Source organism: Scylla paramamosain, chromosome 9, assembly GCF_035594125.1.
Source record: "Scylla paramamosain isolate STU-SP2022 chromosome 9, ASM3559412v1, whole genome shotgun sequence".
Classification (NCBI taxonomy): domain Eukaryota; kingdom Metazoa; phylum Arthropoda; class Malacostraca; order Decapoda; family Portunidae; genus Scylla; species Scylla paramamosain.
In genome coordinates this window covers 2181368-2191117 of record NC_087159.1, presented here as the reverse complement: position 1 = coordinate 2191117, position 9750 = coordinate 2181368, and the positions used below count along the sequence as shown (strand labels likewise).

Sequence of the window (9750 nt, the reverse complement as noted above, 5' to 3'; positions counted from 1 at the left end):
TTTTCTTCCCCCGGGGGCCATAAAAGTGAATACGTAAGAGATAAATACCTGTCACTGGAAGGATTTGTGTATCTATGGTGTTTCCTCATTTCTGAAAGGCGAGGTGTTGAGTAATTGTCCGCCAAATCCGTGTGGTAGCTCGCCGTGTGCTGAGACGCCTCGATATTGCGGCCTGGAAGCGGGAATCTGTGTATCTTTGCGTTATCACTGGAGGATCAGGGCACAGTGGAGGCTTCGATGGGGGACTTAGTGGCACCTGCGAAAAAAAAAAAGTAGAGAAAAAAATTAAATGAGAAATGAGAAGAAAAGAAAGAAAGTAAAGAATTCTGAAAGGCACTTGAAGGAAATGTTCAGTGATAAGTTTTAGGTCTCTCGGCTTCCATCCCCCCCTTCTCCCCCAACACACACACACACACACACACACACACACACACACACACGTAGCATTCATTCATTCACTCACTCATTCGTACCCTCTTTCTCTCGGCCTCAATAAACAGATAAAATAAAATAAAAAAAAGGTGAATAGAAAACAAAAAAAAAAAAAAAAATGTGCGGATTATGAACGTGATAAGAACAAGAAAGAGCAGAAACTTATTTACGACAGTACAAAAAGAAAAAAAAAGAAAAATTAAAGAAAGGAGAATGAAAAAAAAAAATATATCAATGATAACTACATACGAGGGATTTACTGTGGAAGACTCGTGGATACATCAAAGGCGCCTCGTGACGGGTAGATTTATTGACCCTCTGATCCCGGGAATGCCAAAGAGCCTTCTGGTATCACATCATTACTTGGCACTACTGGCATTCAGTTATCTTTGATATTTGTAAGAGAGAGAGAGAGAGAGAGAGAGAGAGAGAGAGAGAGAGAGAGAGAGAGAGAGAGAGAGAGAGAGAGAGAGAGAGAGAGAGAGAGAGCAAAACTATCTCTCTCTCTCTCTCTCTCTCTCTCTCTCTCTCTCTCTCTCTATCTATCTATCTATCTATCTATCTATCTATCTATCTCTCAATTTACCTATCCGTCTGTCTTTTTGTATATCTTTTCATCTACGTCTGTGTACCTATCGATTTATCTACCTATTTATCTATCTCTTTTTTTTTGCCAGAATAGGAACTCCACCCTTCACCCCCTTCACTTTCCTCACTTTCCCTATCGCCATGTTACATTCTGTCATAATGAGGCTTTCCGATGCTGCTGAGTTTATATTTCAAAGTCACTCCTTTAAATTTTTATTTTCTATAGTGCCCATTCTCAGAAAACGAATATTGCAACACAAACTTAATCGTAAAGGACCGTGTGGCTTGTTGTGAGAAAACTTTGAATGATGATCTTAAATAACACTAGCAAAAGCAACAGTAATTAGTTAAGCTGAACAGTATTTGAATAATTAATTAATCCATAAACGTCTGTGTGTTCACATATCAGTCCGGCATTCCCTTTCAGACAATAACTAAAGAATTGAAACTTGATGAAGGAGACAGGCAGAAATTGGGACTCTTGTTGAAGCTACACGGGTTTCTAAAGTTGTTTTTACGGTTTTAGTGACAGATTAACAAGATTTCTACATTCGTAACAGGAGAAGCACTCGTGAGAACCCGTCATTTCATCTCCACGGCCTTTGAAAATAGTCGTGGTGGGAGAGAAAGCAAAGCATGAGTGCAGGATTGGTGCTCTGGCGTCCAAGATGTACCTTTAGTGTGCCGATAAGCAACAAACTGAGAACCACTGCCTGCTGCTGGGGGCGGGGGCACCTAGACTATAGTTCGCGGGGCTCAGTTATCCAGCACTCCAAGCCGCCTCTCTTTATCAAGGCCCTACAGCGGAACTGGTTTGTCCCTCCTGCCCCGTGATTGGTGCCTCCCCCCGCTGAATAATACATGAGTGACGAGGGAGATAGCGGCATAGGAAACAAGGCAGCGATTGAAATGTTATGAAAAGAATAGGTATGAGTTTGTTCTTTTTCTTGTTATTCTTGTTCTTGTTTTTATTTATCTCTTGCTCCTCCTCTTTCTCAATTCGAAAGTCACTCGTGAAATGTTAAACTATTGTTGTTGTTGTTGTTGTTGTTGTTATTATTATTATTGTTATTATTATTATTTTTTTTTTTTATTATTATTATTATTACTATTATTATTATTATTATTATTATTATTATTATTATTATTATTATTATTATTATTATTATTATTATCATTATTATTATTATTTATATTATTATTATTATTATTATTATTATTCTTATTCTTAGTAGTAGTAGTAGTAGTAATAGTAGTAGCAGCATGTGGAGGTGGAGGAGTGGGAAGAGCAGCAGCAGCAGCAGCAGCGTCCCGTCTCTTGATGCAATCTTAGAATCTCGTCCATATTTTCTCACGGACCGTAAAAAATTTTGTTATATAATCAGATTTTCGTTGCCTGAGACGCCCGTGCGGCAGGTGAGCGTATTAAAAGTAAGGAGGTGTATGTATTAGCAGCAAGGAGCGCGGGGTGAATGCTGCCCGGCGTGTGGAGGCGTCAGGTCTCATAAAAAATACCTAATTTGCACCCCATGTACGTAGAAAAGGAAAAATCATAAGGGTATGTATTTTTTCTCAGTTGATTTTCATATTTTTTGAAGCTCACATATCCATGAATATTTTGCATATTTTCTTTCTTTTTTTTTACTAATTAATTAGTTTATTTCATAATTTCCATTTTTCTTTTTTATTTTTTGTTAATCAATTACTTTGCTTCACTTTTTATTTCCCATATCCTCCTTTTTTTTCTTATGTTCTTATGATATATTTCCTTCCTGTCTCATTTTTTTTCTTTATTTTTCATCCCTACATTCCTTCACTCCCCATAGTTACGTCGCCTTCAGGAGTTCGTGACAGGAATCAAGATGCTGTCACGGCTTCGTTGTGTGGCTGACAACTTCCTTAATAATCAGAGTGTGACAGAGATTGCACAAGCCGCCACTGTATATGAGTGGCCAGAAATCACACGCCTTGTTACGGAGCCAGTCCTCACCGCCTCCCTGACCTTGGCGGGGAAGGGGAAGAGCAAGGTCCAGCGCAGGAGGTCCTGGACGCGGCCTGGCGGTGCTGCATGACGGGACACGACTCTCAGACACGCCCGGTCATTACGTGCTTTATTTTACGCGTTTCTCGGAAAAATAGAGGATTCAAGAGGACTGAAGAGGGGTGGGAGAGTGCCTGGGGGTCACGGGTACCTCTTGGGCAGCGCCAGGCCCGACCCGGGAGGTTCCATCACGCCATGCGAAGAGCTGGTGGAGAGGCACGGCGCCGCCCCGCCCTCCCATCCCCGCCTCTCCACGCCCCGCCCTGGGCCTCCGTGTGGACGAGCCTTGCCCTGATGGGAAGGAAAAGATCAACAAGATTATGACGGCCCTTACTTTGCGTGGCGGCGCGGCCCTTCCTCCTCCAGGGTGGCAGGGCGGCCATCAGTACTGACAGGTGTGTCTACATCGATGTTTTGAACACCTTATCACGCCTGGCCTCCGCTGCTCGAACATCTTATCTCGTCTTTTTTATCATCAGCCTTCAAAAAACTCAGAGAAGCTGCGCCGTGATGGACAACACGACGTAATCTTAAGCCGCTCGGCGCGCACCAGACGGAGAGGACTTAGGGAGATTTGAATCAGCACCTGGACCTTCATTCTCTCTAGCTCCTCGGGCAGGGATCGCCGCGGCCCATCAGCCCCTCAGCCTGGCGCCCACACGTCCGTCTACAGGAGGGTCACGCTGAGGAGAACAGACCGGAGGGAGGGAGAAGGCGCCAAGAATGAAGGTATTTTTTCTCTAATCTTTATGCAGGCTGGCCACCCGCACACCACCGGTAACATACAGTATGAGGTTCCCGCACCACCTGGCGCCGCTCTCCCTCATCCCTGATAGACGTCCACGAGTGTCTCCTCCATATGTTACCTCCATCTCTCTTTCCTATAAAAATTCCGTGAACCGTCTGAGAGTTTTGTTACCAGAAGATCGCGTGGCAGGCCTTGGGTTCCTCCGCAGCTGTTCCTGATAGATGGGAGGGGGCGGGGAGTGCATGGCGGGGGAGGGCAGGGGCAAGTGGGCGCGGCGAGGGACAGTGATAACGGGGGAAGGAGACAGACGAGGGCGTAAGTAATGTGATAAAAATGGACTTATTTGAGCGAAATGTGTGGCGTGACGTGACTGAGGGGGTTCCTTACTGTTCATCTTGGGGGTGATCTGCGCCGCTTGGCCAATCAGCGAGCGAGTTGCCTTACGTCATAATTATCATCCCTTCCTCTCCTCCTCCTTCTCCTTTCTTCTCTCCTCCTGCAGTTTCCACACTCCTTTTCCAGGCACTCTCCACCTCCTCCTCTTCCCTCACCTTGGAAAATCAGCAGGGCATCTCAGTTTATTCAGCCTCCTAATTTATTCAGCATTTTAATCTATTCACAAGGACCAGCAGTGCATAATTTCGAAGCACAACACTCAACGCACACACCACCACCTTTATTGTGTAGTGCGGATGCCGGCGCCACCACCACCACCACCACCGCCACCGCCGCTGCCTCCGCCACTTTATCGCGGCCCGCTGTGCTGATTGAGTCTTCCCGCGGCTCTGTGGTGGAGGGCCCAAGATTCCACTTAAGATATCCCGCTCCCTGTATTAGCTTTTCAATGTAGTGTTCTGTGTTAGGCGTGGTTGCCCGAGTGGTGGTGGTCTGGGCGTCTTTCTCTACAGGTTATGGGGACTTTCTTGGCCGTGGGTGTTTACTTATGTACTTCTTCCCGTCCAATCTTCTGTTATTTATTCGTCCAAGCGTCACTGTTCACCTGGTTAAGGGGTTAGCAAAGGTTAGATTAGCTTATGTATGTGACTTTCTTGATAAATCTTACTTTTTTCCTCATCCAGTTTTCTGTTCTTTATTCGTGTAAGCTTCACACTGCTCAACTGGTTATTAGGGTATGTTAGGTTAGGTTAGGTTAGGTTGGATAAGTTAGGGTAGGTTAGTTTACGTTAGTTTAGTTAGTGAAGTTATGTTAGTGGAAGGAAACTTACAGTAATTGAAACCCAGTTGTAGATACGTTCAGCCACCGACCTACACACGCACACACACACACACACGCACACACAAGCAAGACACACTCATTTACTCTAACCTTGACTGTCTTATCAACGAAAATTCTAAATCACTTAATACCACACACTTACCCACAATGAAAATGATAACAATGATAAACCACCACACAGTTTTACATCTGTCTGAAGCTGGAGAGACAGGAAAGGTTAGAGGTGAGACACAAACGCCCTGGAAGCTGGAGGTGAAGGAATAAAGGTCTAGAAGCTTCAAGTTTTGCTAAATATTACATAGGTTTTTCATGGCTGCAGGCTGGGAGAGGTGACGGGGTTACAGGACCACTGAAGGTTATTGGAGGTGTGTAGAGCCTGTTGTGTGTGTGTGTGTGTGGAGGACGTGTGGAGGACAGGTGGAAGACAGGTGGAGGCTCCTTGAGGTGATTTGTTAAGTGAAATCAAGTGGAAGGAGTGACTGTGTTTGATTCTATTGTTGTGGTGCGTTTAAGTCAGTCAGCTAGTCGGTTAGTAAGTCAGTCAAATCAGTCAGTCAGTCAGTCAGTCAGTCATTCTTACTCACTCAATCAGTCTCTCTCACTTACTTAGCCTATCAATCAATCAGACAATTAATCAGTCAGTCAGTCAGTCAGCCAAGAAACACCAAGAAGAGAGGAAACAGGAAAGAAGAAGCAAAAATATAAGAAAACAAGAAAGAAGGAAAGGAGGAGGAAAAGCAGAAGGAAGAAATGAAGGAGGAAGAATATAAGCATGAAAAAAAGCTACCAAGATTTTAAGAGGCACATGTCAGTCAATGAGTCAGTTAGTCAGTCAGGCAGTCAGTCAGTCAGTCAGCCAGCCAGTCTCTCAGGTGTGTACATTAAAGACTTCACCGTTACCTGCAAGTTATGATAATTACTGCCAAGAAAAACAATAACATAAGCAACATCTTTCTTTCTTCCAACTTAGGATTATTATTGAGAATACGAAAATTAACATAAACGTCTGTCCCTGTCTCTCAAGGCTGGTTTACGCTAAGACATTTCCTCACCTATAGTACCTCAACTGATATACGTATTAAAACCACTTTGGTACGTTGCATCACTACGAGTACTTTTATAATCAGTATGCAATTTGTCAGTGTTTTAAGTGGCCATGATCTTAAGTAGTCAGGATCTCCACGCCCCACTGAACCTGCCTAGTTTTTTCCGAAGAATGGCTGCCGTGTGGACCTGTTTTACCTAACTTTCTGCTTCATTATTTCCACGAAGACCGGAAGCCACGTAACAATGAACGCGCTACCGGGAACTTCACAGCCAGACGCCCTGCCTGAGCATCACCTGGCGAGCTCATTAGTACCTGAACACGAGCCTTATCACCTGGACGCCTTGTACTCGTGCATGTCTAGCTCGTCAGCTTGCTTCAGGTGCTACAGTTCTTGCCCCCGCCCCGCCCCGCCCTGCCCCGCCGTGCCAAGCCTCAACCCGCCTGACTAAAACTCTGGCCCTCTTGATCTTGGACAGATACGCCTGCTGATCCTCCCAAAAATGCCTCTACCGTCAGATATACGTGTTGTTCTTCCCTAAATGTCTCTGCTCTCAGGTTTTTTTGTGAGTATTTAATTAGTATTGCTAGTACTCAAGAATAGTAAGAAAAATTAGTGATGTGGAAAAGAGGATATGTGAAATTTATTTGTGGTAAACCTAAAGACTATATACGTAAGAGTCCCTGGTATTATCTTTGGCACTAAATGCGCATGTCTAATTAGCTTTGCGTATATTCGGGGGTGTTAAAGGAAATTAGCTCAAATTATATTAAAAAAAAATAATAATAATAAAAGGAGTGAATATGTAAAAGGTGTCTTCGTTTAACTTAGATGTAATGTGTATATATAATTAGTTGTGCCTCTATACTCGGGAGTCGTAAGCGAAATTAGCATGAAAATGTACGAAAAAAAAAAAGAATAAGCAAAGTAAAAGGTATCTACGCTTTACTTAGATGTAACGTGTTTATCTAATTAGCTGAAGCGAAATTAGCGTAAAAATGAGTGAAAAAAAAAGGGAAACTAAATATGTGAGAGGCATCTACGCTGGACTTAAATGTAATATGTAGATGTAATTAATTTCCTATTTTACCTGATCTTCATTCGCAAGATTAGAATATTAAAGTTGAAAACAGTAATTTGCATATAAAGTTGGCTGTTTTTCCCGTAACGCTAATCACTGCATAAATAAAATAAATAGATAAATAAATAAACAAATGAACAAATACGTACCCAAACCTAAATAAATCTACCCTTTTTCTTACTTTACATTTTTTTTTAAGGCGGTGAAATGTTAATCTATAGCAAGTGTTCTTTACAAATATGAGTATTAAACGTTTCTATTTCACTCTTATTTGCTCATTTGTTTATTCATTTATCTATTTATTTATTCATTAGTGTAAAACTGCAAGGCGTCACGGAAGATTTAGTAGAAAGCGAGAATTAACAGAAACACACACTCATATCTAGTATTAGTGTTGTAATGAGTGATGTTGTTTAATTAGGAACACAATAAGGAGAGGTGATGTGCGGCGTGGTGGTGCTGAACGTGGTGGTGTGCGTCGTAGTGGTGCTGTGGCTTATACTTATCAAAAAGTGGTCGAGGAAATGTATCAGGTGTAGAGAAATAGATTAGTCTCTGCTCAATCCCTCGACAGCTCCCCTCGTTTTCTTTTGCTGACGTAATTAGATATTCCGGCTCGAGATGTGGGCATAATTTTGAAACACAACTCTCAGGTATTCGGGTATTTATTTGTCTGTTTTATTTTTTGGGGTGTCTATAATTTTATTTTCGTTCATTAAGATCGTCTAGTTACACCAAAGTTTTCTTCTGTGTTGCGATTCATTTCTCTGGTTCAAGGTTTCGGTATAGTTTCGGAGCACATCTCATAAGAGTAATCGAGCAGTTCATATACATATATTCTTGGTGCTTATAGTTTTTTTTTTTTTCTATTTTTCGCTCAGTAAATCGTTGAGTAGTAAGAGCAAGGTTTTATTCTGTTGCGCGTTTAGAGTACAAAAGAAAAAAAAAAGTAATAAATTCGTGTAGTAACAGCAAGTTTTTTTTTTCTCTCTGTTGTGTAATTTATTTGTCTGGTTGAAAGTTTGGATAAAATTTCGAAACGCTTCATAAGTAATCAAGCAGCTCAGGTTTAGTGGCTGTACTTTGTCACTTAAATCGTCCAGTTACTTAAATGAAGCAACAAGTTAGTCTTTTAACACCGCAATTTCCTCCTTTTACGTAACAGTTCTCTGGTGCAAGTTTCTGGGTATAGTTTCAAAAGACACCCTTAAATAACCAATTAATTGAAATCTTTTAGTGTCTGCAACTTTTTTTTTTCGCTCCAAAATCGTCTAGATATACTCAGATGAAGTAATAAATGTCAAGTTGTCCATAAACACCAGGCACGGCTTTAATTGTGGTCTTTAGATTTTATTGAGGCCCAAGATTAGAAAGATTGTCTCTTATTCCTCTTGATCTTGAGGTGTGTTGTCTCGCTTGGCTGACGGAGGAACCTATAATGATAAGAGACTGACAGACTAACTATTGCCTTCAGATTTTGTTGAGGTCCAAGATTAGAAAGATTACTGCGTAGTCCTTTTATTTTTGAGGCATACTGTTGCGCTTGATTGGCTGAGGAAGTTAGTGATGAGTGGCAGTGACAAGCTAACTGTGGTCTTCAAATTTTACTCGTCTTTATATTTTCACTCGTAATTCCTTTGTTCTTCAACGGTTACTGTCTTGCTTGGTAGGTCGAGGAGGTTATAGCAGTGAGAGACATTGGCATATTTTTAAAGTTTTATTGAGATCCACGATAACAGATACATTCATTTAACCTTTATCTGTCTTATCCTCCAGGAGTTACTGTCTCATTTGGTAGGTCGAGGAAATTATTGTGACAAGAGGCACTGACAAACTAGCCGTGGTCCTCAGATTTAATTCACATACACTCTTAATAAGATAAGCATATTCTCTAACCCCCTGTTCCTCTAACTCTTCACGGCAATGCTGTCTGGCTTAGCTGGTCGAATAATTTAAAGTGATAAGACACATTGGCAGACTAACTAACAGATTTTACTCACATCCACAATTAGAGGAGCATTATTTTATCCCTTATCTCTTACTTTGAGTGATTACTGTCTTGCTGGGTTGATCTAGTAATTAATAACGGTAAGAGACACTGGCATATTAATAGGTCCATACCCTGAAACACTTCTGCGCAGCACCACCCCTATTTCCACAGGCTGCAGTTGAAGCTACACGGGTTTTTTAAGGAAGTTTTTACGGTTGCAGTGTCAGATTAACATGATTTCTATATTATGAAGAGTCGAGACAGTCTTGAGAACCCGGCCGTTCATCTCTGTGGCCTTCGAAAATAGTCTTGGTGAGAGAGTAAAGCGTTCCTGAATACGAGTTCCGCTATTAAGATGTAGTAGTAGATTCTCTCAATTCTAATTCCTTTGCTGTATCCCTCGACTCGTTGAGTGATAAGTGGCACTGACAGACTTGTTCACTTACCGCCTGGCTAGGACCTCGAGGCGCCGAGATACGCCATAGCTTTGCCTAACTTGTGTAAACTAATAGAACTTTGAGGAATAGAAATGAAGCAGAGAGAGAGAGAGAGAGAGAGAGAGAGAGAGAGAGAGAGAGAGAGAGAGA

General features: G+C 42.0%; 1 long non-coding RNA gene across 1 annotated transcript; it reads left to right on the top strand.

Moving 5' to 3' along the window:
• Positions 1 to 2302: 2302 nt before the first annotated feature.
• Positions 2303 to 4917, top strand: LOC135103285 (uncharacterized). Its single transcript, XR_010269972.1, has 2 exons — positions 2303 to 2578; positions 2847 to 4917. It is a non-coding gene; the product is annotated as an uncharacterized LOC135103285 (long non-coding RNA).
• The last annotated feature ends 4833 nt before the right edge of the window (positions 4918 to 9750 follow it).